The following is a 12,273-nucleotide window of genomic DNA, read 5'->3' as shown; positions in this document are numbered from 1 at the left end:
ATGCGTTTTTCAAATAATATGAAATTTTATTAATATTATGAAATTATTTTAGTATTAATTTCATAATAGGAGTTAATTCGGTGATAGAGCCTTCTGGAGTGCTTCATTCTACTCCTGGCACCCAGTTCCTGCTGATTTTCTGTCCCCGGGCAGATTCCAGAACCAGTCACCGGCCAGCAAGTCAGTGGACACCAGATCACTTGAGAAAATGGGAGAGCTCGTCTGGTGATGCACCAGTCACGCGGCTCGGAGGCCCTCCAGTGTCCCCAAAGCCCTGGTCTATAGGCTCCCCTTCCCTGGCACCACCCTGATGCCTGGGGCTTCAGAGATGACAAGTGTATGCCCCCAAAACCTGCTCTAAGCTAGCAGAGGGAGATGGGAAAATGAGAGAGGAGTCCAGAAAAGCCCAAGTTACGTAAGTAGAGTTGCCAGTGAAATTTCAAGTAGCATAGGCCGAGCAGGGAGGCTGACGCCGCATCCCAGGAGGGATCCGCTGCAGAGAGGAAAGCTATATGTGTGGACAGTTCCCAGCCAGGGTACAGGAGAGACTTGCTGACACCCAAGTGCAGAACATGTAGGACCTAATGGTTGAAGAAATTTCTGTTTGGCAATATTGAAATCTCAATATTGAGTGAGTGGCATCACTGGAAGGGAGAATTTTCTGTCTCCTAAACCATCCCATAGACCAGGCTAACTCCTCTCCCCATCAGCGTGCTCACTGGACTACGGTGCTGTCTGTCTGAATGTCACCTGCCACACAAACTGTCTTGACTTTCAGGTTGGAAAAGCCTTATGGAGAAAAATATGCCTTATCGATGCAAGAAATGTGCTTTAGGTGTATTCTGATGCGGCTCCTGTAGGATACCCCCAGCAACCCCTCTCTTTTTGTTCAAATCCACAATGTTTCTTTTAGAAAACACAACATGGCCACATAGGCTTATTCCAGGAATGCGTGGCTGATGGAACATGAGCACGCGTGTGCGACCACTTATCACTCTCACTAATGAAAGGACTGAAACACCTTTTCATCTCAATGTATGCAGAAACACATATTCCATTCAATTCAATATCCAAAGTCTTAGAAGTCTATTTTGGAACAAGTAAGAGAATGAATTCCTTTTACCTTTATAAGACAGATGCCCCCAAAATGAAAATCTCAGCGAAAATCATTTTCAAAGGTGAGATGATAAAATTGGGGTGTTTAAATGCCAGAAATATGACAAAAACACCAGCTATTACCACTTCGTTCACGTTACACTAGATTTGCTTGTAGTGCCCTAGAAAAAGATATATCGTGGTTGAGCTACTGAACTGAACAGTGTAGTTACTGAACACTGTAAAGGTATTATCCCTACATTGTTGTGTAATTCAACAAAATACCACATTCCTCACAACTGACTTGATTTTAGTATTCCTGAGAATATTGATCATTAGATTCATAAGTTTATATGGAGAAGGAGTAGCCCAGATGTCATGAAACTCTGTTGTCCTGGAAAAGGAGTTTCACATTTAGCAGACAGGGCACTGTGGATGCCGGGAAATGAAGGACAGTTCAGTTCAAGAATAATAGTTCTTCTATTTGGGAAAAATTAGTCAAAAATTATAATTCCAATATATTAAAAACCTAAATGTAAATGGCGGATTTTAGAAACTACTGCAGATGAAGATAAATAGGCCCGTGTTGTTAAGAATTTGCAGTCATGGGGGTGCCTGGGTGGCTCATCGGTTAGGCGTCTGCCTTCAGCTCAGGTCATGATCTCAGGGTCCTGGGATCAAGTCCCGAGTAGGGTTCTCTGCTCAACAGGGGGTCTGCTTCTCCCTCTCCCTCTGCTCCTTTGCTGGTGTGCTCTCTCTTTCTCTCTCTCTCTGTCAAATAAGTAAATAAATAAATCTTTAAAAAAATAAGTAATTTGGAGTCATGGCTTCAGTAGGGTAAAAAGGTTACATGCCTTAACAAAAATCCCAAATCTCAATGGTTTAATCCATCACTTACTCTCTCCTTCCTCACATAACATCTACCACTGCTCCAAAGAACTCCCCAAACACAGATATCCTCAGAGAGGCCACATGACCATTCAAGTTAACATATTGAGTACAATTTATGTATTTTCAATGTTTTTTATTCATTCTTTTGGCATTTAGGATATGTGTGTATATATTAATATACATTAATATTTACATTAATATATATAGATAGATACAGATACAGATATAGATATAGATATAGACATAGATATAGATATAGACATATATATATATAGATAGATATAGACATACACACACAGACAATGCAAATAACCCTTAGGGACAATATGAATATATACATATATTCATTTATCAATCCAATTTCATGAAGATTTACCTCTATTTTCTTCTAAGACTTCTATAGTTTTCACTCTTACCTTTAGCTCTTTGATTTATTTTAACTTTTGTCCATGATGTGAGTCAGGATCTAACCTCCTTATTTTGTGTGTGGAGATCCAGTTTTATCACCACTATTTGTTGAAAAGACTCCCCTTTTCTCCAGCAAGTGGTCCTGGCACTTTTCAGAAATTATTTGACCCAACATACAAGGGTTTATCCTGGGCACCGTACATGTTTTCACAACTCACAGCTTTTGGCCCTGGGTGAGGTCCAAGTTAGAAAAACACGAGGAAAGCATCTGTCCGAAGTCCTTTGGGAGACCAGATGAGTTAGAACAGACATGGTTTGCAAATAAGGTCTGCTCTGCTTTCTTGGGGATGGGGCCAGGCCCCACACAAATGACATGGACACTGAACCTCAGAACCTCCACTGAGCTGGGAGGAAGTGAGAGGGGCCCAGATTCAAATCACCAAGATGCTTTCTGCCATTTTTAACTTGACTTTGTCTTTTTTAAAAAAAACTTGTATTTATTTAGACACAGAGAGAGAGGTGGAGACACAGGCAGAGGGAGAAGCAGGCTCCCTGCAGGGAGCCCAATGCGGAACTCGATCACAGGACCCCAGAGTCACGCCCTGAGCCAAAGGCTCAACCACTGAGCCACTCAGATGCCCCTTGACTTTGTCTTGATTCGGAGTTTGTAACACTCTGTTTTCCAGGGTCTGACAACCTTGGTTCTGGAAGTTTCTGCTTGTCTTTTAATGTTTCTTTTGGGGAAGGGCACTTGAAGTTCCCTCTTCTGATGTTTTGTTAATGTCACTTCTTCAGAATGCTTTATATATTTTCTTTTATTTTTTAAAAAGATTATTTATTTATTTATTTATTTATTTATTTATTTATTTATTTAGTTGAGAGAGAGAGACAGAGACAGAGACAGAGGGAGAAGCAGGCTCCATGCAGGGAGCCTGATGTGGGACTCGATCCCGGGTCTCCAGGGTCACACCCTGGGCTGAAGGCAGCACTAAACCGCTAAGCCACCCAGGCTGCCCTGCTTTATATATTTTTAAAAAATACACTGAAGCACAACTGGAAGGATAGATGTCATAGAAGAAGGAAGACGTGAGCAGGACACGAGGGACTTTCCTACCCCACGAACATACAGTGAACTGTTGAAGCAGCCCTTAGGGATGAGTCTACAAGCTGAATGGAAAAAAAAAAAGCAAACAGCCACAAGAATATGCAGGGTAGTATATGCCAAAGGTGACATCTCCAATTACCATGGAAAGGAGGAGGTGATTCAACAGTTGTGGGGTAATAGGTGAACCATCTGAAGAGAACCCCACAGACTATGATTTAGGCACAAATTAAATTACTGCTTTCAGCTCTTACCACTTAGTAAAGGTGGTTATATAATATCAAGTTCTGCAGAAGAAATTTCTGATACATTCCCTAAAGAAAACAACAAAAGAAACCACACACAATAAATTATTCAACTATCAAAAGATGAGTGACAACCTGGAATATCTATTTCTGGTGTCTTTTAGAAAAATACTTACCTTAGCATTAGAAGGTAAGTATTTACTTAGCATTTACTCAATATTGTAAGTAAATAGATACTAAGTAAAATTCTCAATATTTTACTCAAGAATAATATTTAGCATTTAATAATGATATAATAAGTATGAAGTTCCATATTGAAACGATAATTTTTAAATATTATCTAGAATCATTTATCAATAGTGTGGTAAACCACTTAAAACATTTTTAACTACTTCTGAAGCTAAACCTTCAAATGTCTTCTGAACATTTCTTCTCAAGAATTTACATTGTTTGATTTTTTAAAAAATTTGTAGAAGTATTTATTTATTTATTTATTTATTTATTTATTTATTATTTGATAGAAAGCAGAGGGAGGGGCGGAGGGAGAGGGAGAAGCAGACTACACGCTACGCACAGAGCCCGATGTGGGGTTCCAACCATGACCCTAAGGTCATGACCTGAGCCAAATCAAGAGTCAGATGCTCAACCACTTGAGATATGCAGGTGCCCCAAGATGTTACGCTGTTTTAAACCAATGCAGACCTTTTTTTTTTTTTTTTTTTGGACACTTAGTATATTCCTAATTTTTGCTGATCATGAAAGGACTGTGATAAATATCTCACATATGCAACTTTGCACCCATGCCTGATAATCCCTTTGGCAAAAATTTCTTATCGTTTATCTCATTGGATTTTGAACTTCTCACTCCCTTGATTTACATAGCATTTGTGTGTATGTGTGTTCTCATACATGTTTTATTAAAAATAACTGTGCTTAGTTTTCTTATCCTTTATTAAAGTCTTTGTCTTCTAAAAGAGAAATGATATTTATTCTTTGCTTTAGTAATAGAAAAGATTCTTCTCTGAGTGCATTGGTTTATTTTCTTCTTTCTGTATTCTTAATTTAAATGTCTAATCAACTCTCTCAAGGTCTTCTTTTTTAATTTAATTAATTAACTTTATTTTTAAAAATATTTATTTATTTGAGAGAGAGACAGAGAGACAGAGACCGCAGGAGTGGGGAAGAGAGGGAGAAGCAGACTACTCGCTGAGCAGGAAGCCCAATGTGGGGCTCGATCCCAGAACCCTTAGATCATGACCTGAGCAGAAGGGAGACGCCTTGCCCACTGAGCCACCCAGGTGCCCGTGTGAGGGTGTTCGCTTATCCATTCCTGTGCTCTACATGAAGATTGTAGCACGCTCTAACATGTTACGAAGACGTAACATGTATTTCTCTTTGGTGTCTTATTTCTCTTATCCTGTTTTCCTTTATTTTTCAGGTTTTCTGCAGACTGTTTTATGACAGTCTAACAAGTCAGGAAGAAATGACTCCACAGATAAAATGTTTTACGAAGTAAGGATTTACAAAATAAAGGGAAGGAAAAATGAACGGTTGGCAGGTGGAAGACATGGGGAGATGAGACTTGTGGTTTCCAACCCAAGAGCAGATTGTGCAGAGAAGCAGGATCTTGGTCACCAACGAGCATGAGCTCAGGCAGGCACAGTTTTCCAGCCCAAGCAGATAAATGGAATCATTAACAAACAGAAATCACTACCTTCTCTTTACTTGCACATTTTTCTGCTGTTTGAATAGGCAGAAAATTTATTCGGGCCACGTGTGGCCGGAGGAGGTTTTCTGGAGGACGTGGCAGGTGGTGGTGAGCAATGGCTTCCCCAGGCGCCGCGTTAGCGGCTGATGCATTTCTTAGAGCAGAATTTTAGACACAAACCTTCTCTCTCTCTCCTGCCGGCATTGAACACATCTTAGTGTCATGGGTGGGAAAGGCTCCTGCCATCCCGTACGTCTCCTGCTGTTCCCTTTGCCTGGCCGATGCCATCCCACCACTGCAGGCCCCTCTTCTGCTAATTCTATTCATCCTTAAGGTCTCAGGCTAAACACGGCTGAAATCTGGGGACGTTTCCTGACCTCAGAGGACACCAGGCCATTGCTAGATGCTGTCTTTGTCCTGCGTGTCTCTAGAGCACTTGCACACTTGAAGCTCTTAATTGCTCAATGGTTCTCTTTGTTGCTTGAAGTAAAGCTTCCAGGAGCTTAAGAACCTCACATCTTCACCGTGTGCATGTAAACACCTAAAGTCTTAGAGGCCTTCTCCGGCCACGCAGGCCAGCTGGCTTGTCCTCCAACATGCAGCCACACTCCTGCCTTGGACCTTCCTCCCAAAGATTTGCTCTATGTGAAAAGCTCTTCTCTCATGTACCTGCTTAGCCCACATCTTCACTTGCATCAAGACTTTGTGCAAATGTAACACACAGAGTTGCTGATTCACTGTGCTGCATGCCTGAAAGGAATCTGAGGTTGTCTATCAGCTGTAATGCAGTAAACAAAACAAAACAAAATAATAGAACAGAAGAATCAAGGGGTGGGAGGTGGAGGAAATGGGTGAACCCTTTAAAAAATAAATTGAATAAAATCTTGAAATATATGTATGGAAATTTGTGCTCTTATTCTCTGCAGAAAGAGTCTCTATGACTTAATATATTTTCTTTTCCTTTCTCAAGATTTTATTTATTTATTCATGAGAGACACAGAGAGAGAGGCAGAGACACAGGCAGAGGGAGAAGCAGGCTCCCTGCAGGGAGCCCGATGTAGGACTCGATCCCAGGACCTTGGGATCATGACCTGAAGGCAGAAGCTCAACCGCTGAGCCCCCCAGGTGCCCAAACTTAATACATTTTCTTAACTCATGATAATTTGAATTACTGCTTGTGTTAACTGTCTTGCAACCTCATTGGAATGTTTATTAGGAGTTTTGTTCGGGTGAGAAATGTGATTATCCTTGAATCGATACAACTGCCATTTATATATTTATAATGTTAAAAATTATTTTTGGAATATTAACATACAATGTCTGATTAGTAAAACTCTTATCCTTTTGGTTATACCAAATCACTTCTTTGTTTGGCTTGAGGATTTCCACCTGAAATCCTTTACTACTAGCAAATTAAACAAAATATCATTAGATTTGATAAAATGAAAATTCAACATCTATGTGAATTTTATGAAAATTGGCCCTTGGATGAAGTCTTTGCCCAACGGGGCTGCATATTGAATGAGAAAAAATTAAAAAGCAAAAAACTCAAAAAATTCAATTGCATATTATTCTCAACTTACAGGTGTGAGTGCTTCCTAGCTTCCTGGGGGCACTTTCATTGCTTCCGTGATTTCCACTTTCATTATTCCGGGCCATGTATCCATCTTGTTAAAAAGTAACGTTATCCTGAGCTAGATCACAGAGCTGCCCTAGTCTCAGGTCAGGTCTCAGAGAACATCTAGTCCAATCCTCTTTGCAGATGAGGGGTCTAAGTGTCAGAGCACAAGACAGACTTGGCCAAGTCCATGCCACTCACTGACCCAGACCCAGAGGTAGAACCAAGTGTCTGGGCCATGCTTCTGTTCAGCAGCTGATGTTCAGAGGTGCTGGAAATGATAGGACCAAAACTCACACCTTTGAGTGATGTAAAACATACTGTCCAGGGGCTTAATAGCACAAAAAATAAAAAGTAGATGCATCTGATATAGATAATAATAAACACTGCTAGTTTCTGAAATTAGCATGTAGAAAATTTTTAGCTGCTCAAAATATACAGAAGCTGATAAAATTCAAAATGGAACCAGGTGCGCCTCAAATACCCACTTGTACCCAAACCCAGGCATGTGTCTCACTAAGCTGGCTGATGGTTTTGAAGGAACAATGGGAATGATGAAATAAATCGATGCCACATGATCAGTAGTTGTTATTCTTATCTTATAAGCTTTTTTTTTTTTTTTTTTTTTTTGGTAAGTTGAGTATGAACCAAATTAAATTGTCCCCAAAATATGAGCCAAAGGATTACCTTTCTTGCTGTTCCTGTGAAGCACTAAATCCTGGGCAAAGGAAAGCCAGGAAGCCATTCCAATCAATACATTTTTTAATGCTACCATTAATGAATGTTACCTCATTAGTGATCTAAAATTTAAGCAATCATGCTAAGATTTCTCTACCATAAGGGAGAGTGAGAGATTGGGTGGAAGGCAGTAAATTTGATAGGGATATAAAGCTACATTCCTTAGAATAAACAAGAACTTGATAAATATTCATTGACGCTCCTCCTATTCAAGATAGCAATTCATAACAATTGCAAAGAATAAAATAAAAAGAGTAATTAGAGATGATTAGAATTCTCAAAATCATGCACTCAGATGAAATGAAATATTTCTTCAGAAATCTTCAAATGACAATTTTCTGAATTAATTTTAAGTTTGCATAACTCAGAATGATCTGAACCTATCCTACTGATTACTCATGCTGAGAGAATATAATTATGATGATTCTAATATTGTTCAAAATAATTACTGCGGTTCAGCAAGTTCAACATAAACTTGCACTAATATGAGACTATTTGGAGATAATGTAAAGATAATCATGAACAAAATCTGGAAGGAATATTCAAGTCTTAGACCTGATAACCAGGCTGAAATCCTAGATAATGCTTCTGAAATAAACTTGGCATTGTTTTTTGTTTGTGTGATTTTATCATCTTTCCTTGAAATGGGTGCCTGCTTTAACTTTAAATTATGTTTTTCTTTTTTAATATATTTTAAAGATTTTATTGAATTATTTTTTATATAAGTTTATCTTTATTGGTGTTCAATTTGCCAACATATAGAATAACACTCAGTGCTCATCCCATCAAGTGCCCCCCTCAGTGCCCATTACCCAGTCACCCCCACCCCCCTCCCACCTCCCCTTCCACCACCCCTAGTTCGTTTCCCAGAGTTAAGAGTCTCTCATGTTCTGTCTCCCTTTCTGATATTTCCCACTCATTATTTATTAAATTAAAATCAAAATAAAGATGGCCATGCACCTTACCATTATACCAATTCCTCAATGGACTTGAAAAGCATGATATGTTTTGAAGGCAAAGGAAATCCATATGAAAACTATCCATAACTCTAACTTAAAATTTGAGACTCTCCATATGCCACTGATTCTTCCTTAAGATTGATTACCAAACGTTTCAGGTTGAAAATAATGTCAAAAGTAGAGAAAAACAAATCAACCCATAATTTAAAATTGTATTTGTTCATTCATTCTTCATTCACTTATTCATCATTTATTGAGCTCATCACTTGTTGAGCTCCTATTACATCCATGCTCTGACATTTGTGCAGGAACCTCCCCGATGGCCATGTTTCCCAGATTTAACTAATCATAACATTCACTTGGAATTAATGGCAACAATCTTTACAAAGTAGCTTTTGTCCTCTTGCACATTGTCCCAAATTTTAAGATGCAGTTCCAGCCCCAACGTCATATTCATACTCAAGGCAGTAGGAAGAAGGAATGAGACTGGTGTCTAAACCAGACAAGCAAAAGCATGGCCCCAGTCCTTAGAGTTCTTGGCTATTGTGTTTTGTTGGCCAGAATGTGGCCCAAGGGCTACTCTCTGCTGCAAATGAATCAGGAAAATGTGCATTTTGTCCAGACTTCTTGCTTTCCTAAACAAAATTAAGGCTTAGTTATCAATAAAGAGGGAAAGAATGTGCACTGAGTAGACAACTACAGTGTCTGCTAAGTAATCCATGAGTGAGGTTCAGAGTTGTAGGAAAATAATAGGCTTGAATAAAATCAGCCTGTAAGTACTGTTTCTTCTTACTGGTTATTGAGACCAAGTGTGACACTGCCCTTCTCCCTCCTGCATACCTTCAGAATCTGTCGGCTGAATTATCTCTTTCTTCTTCAAGAATGCCCTTCATTCTTCTTTCTAATCGAGACGTGTCTGTTTCAACAAAGCTATCTGAATGAATGTCCACAATAACATTTCTAAAAAGGAATCTCAAAACCATAATTATAATTATTCAGTGTTTATTCACAGAAGTGTTGATGTAATCTGCACACCCAACAATGTGCGTTGGCTCGATAACTTGGAGAACACTCATCCAAATGAACAATATGTAGCAGTTAACGTGGAGATCTGAGCAATAAACCATGATGAATTAGAAAGATAACTCATGGCAGTGTTCATTAACAGAATGAACAGGTCTTTGTTTTATTTTACTTTTATGATTTACTTATTTATTTTAGAGAGGGAGAGTGAGAGGGACAGAGGGGGAGGGAGAGAGAATCTCAAGCCAACTGCCCTCTGAGCGCAGAGCCCGATTTGGGGTTCAATCTCAAGACCCTGAGATCACAACTTGAGCAGAAACCAAGAGCTGGACGCTTAACCAACTGCACCACCTGAGCGACCCGACACTGGCAAGTCTTTAATAAAATGTTCAATGTCATCAGCTTTATATAGATGTGGTTATATATAAAAATTAGGTGTGTTTATTGATCTCTGTTAATGTGTTTTTCAGGGTGATGGTATTGGAGACTAATTTTACTTTCTTCTTTGGCTTGTTCACTATTTTATTATTTATTTATTTATTTATTTATTTATTTATTTATTTATTTATTTATTTTAGGGAGATCACGCATGGATGAACCTGGGATGGAGGGAGGGGCAGAGGGAGAGAATCTTAAGCAGATTCCCCAATCAGTGCAGAGTCCATTGCTGGTCTCCATTTTAGGATACTGAGATCATGACCTGAGCTGAAACCAAGAGTTGGACACATAACCAACTGAGCCATCCAGGTGCCCAATTATTCACTATTTTAATTAAGTCAAATCTAGTATGAATTTTTTGGTAAACTTTGGGGAAGGAGGCAGTATGAGACTCTTGGGAAACAGGGTTGCGCGTCAAGGTTTTAGTGTATCAAAAGTGTTGAAATGGAAGAGGAGACAGTGAAGTCTAAGGAACATGTGAGGGTTTTCCTATATCCAGTCCAGTTTGACGCAAGTTTCTTCAGCTTTTTCCCTTAGGTGGACAATGTGTTATTATTACTTAAAGTTCTATTTGTTATTTTTGCTCTTACAAATTCATTTCCTAAATTAAATACACATATGCTACTTAGGAGCCCTGGGTTGCCCATAATTTTTATTTATTTATTTATTTATTTATTTATTTATTTATTTATTTATTTATTTATTTTTATTCATTCATGAGAGACACAGAGAGAGGCGCAGAAACACAGGCAGAGGGAGAAGAAGGTTCCACTAAGGGAGCCTGACATGGGACTCGATCCCGGGTCTCCAGGATCACACCCCGGGCTGCAGGCGGTGCTAAACCGCTGTGCCACAGGGGTTGCCCCCATAATTTTTATTAATATTCCACTCCCACTGCAATTCTAAGACATGAGAATTTCTACCAACATCCTATGTTACACAGGTTCACAGTCATAGGGAACAGAGCACAGCTAGTTCAGTAAGACAGAAATTGTGGAAAAACCTCAGTTTGATAATTTGATCATCTGAGAATTTGGGAGAGGATCAAAAGCCAGCCTGTGAGACTACCCAAGAGCACCACAGTCGGCCACACAGAGAGCTCCTTGAACAGCACACCACAGGTACAGGGATCAAAGACACACAGGATGATAGCCAGAGGCTCCAGCGCTGCCACCCCGCACTGAACTCTGGCTCCAAAAGCATCACTTAGTGTTGGAAGATGCAGATGCTGTGTGTGCCCTGCTCCTGAGAATGTCATATCTGGTTCTGCACCTCAAGGCACAGATCCTGGATCACAGGCCTGTGCTCTAGCGTCAAGGGACACAGGGCATGTAGTTATTCCAGAAGAGCAGGACTCAATGCAACCCCCAAACACACAGAGGGGCTTCAGATATGCTGGGTGCCCTCAAGCAACACTTGTGTCCAATACACATTCCCCACCAGAGTGGTTTCAATATAATGTCCCAATCCCTTATCTTCCATCTAAATAATGACACACAAGAGTTGTGTCCCTTGAGCTCTTACTTACAATAATGGAAAAGGAGATGGGATAATTCCACAACCTCAAGCCTGTTTATTTTATTTTTTAAGTCTGTTTAAACTAAAACCAACCAACCAAAGAACCAACAAACAAAACAGATGCATAACAAGCAATGAAATACAAGCTTGATGAAGTTACAGCTTTATAGCCTCTTGATTACGCGTCTTTAAAAAACAAACTGGTCTTTTGATATTTTCCATCTTTTCTTCTTATTCAATCTCTTCTCTTTAACTGATACATAGCTTCCAGGAAAGTAGCTTATACTGAAGATATTTGATGAATTACTACTGAATACCATGTATATCAGGGAATTATATTTAGAATATTAGCATCCTTTTCTCTTCTGCATTTCTGTGTCACATTCATGATATTCCCATGGTTGTCTCTCCGTCATGGGCCTGGAGAAGGTGGACAGCAGTATTTCAGATAACACACTAAAAATATATGAATAATAACTTCTGAAACTCAAAATTGTATTTTTTTAGCAAGAAATGTAGGCTTAATGCCA

The 12,273-nt window shown here is 39.4% G+C and overlaps 1 long non-coding RNA gene across 1 annotated transcript in view; it reads left to right on the top strand.

Moving 5' to 3' along the window:
* The window catches only part of LOC111091728, a 32,290-nt gene extending 25,988 nt beyond the window's left edge, over positions 1-6,302 (top strand). Inside the window, exon 4 of the long non-coding RNA XR_005355403.1 lies at positions 5,180-6,302. This is a non-coding gene — a long non-coding RNA (uncharacterized LOC111091728). The remainder of the gene's footprint in view (positions 1-5,179) is intronic.
* The last annotated feature ends 5,971 nt before the right edge of the window (positions 6,303-12,273 follow it).

Source organism: Canis lupus, chromosome 2 (genome assembly GCF_011100685.1).
Source record: "Canis lupus familiaris isolate Mischka breed German Shepherd chromosome 2, alternate assembly UU_Cfam_GSD_1.0, whole genome shotgun sequence".
NCBI lineage: Eukaryota > Metazoa > Chordata > Mammalia > Carnivora > Canidae > Canis > Canis lupus.
Note: the sequence above shows the minus strand (reverse complement) of the source record. Positions and strands in the feature narration are given on the sequence as shown.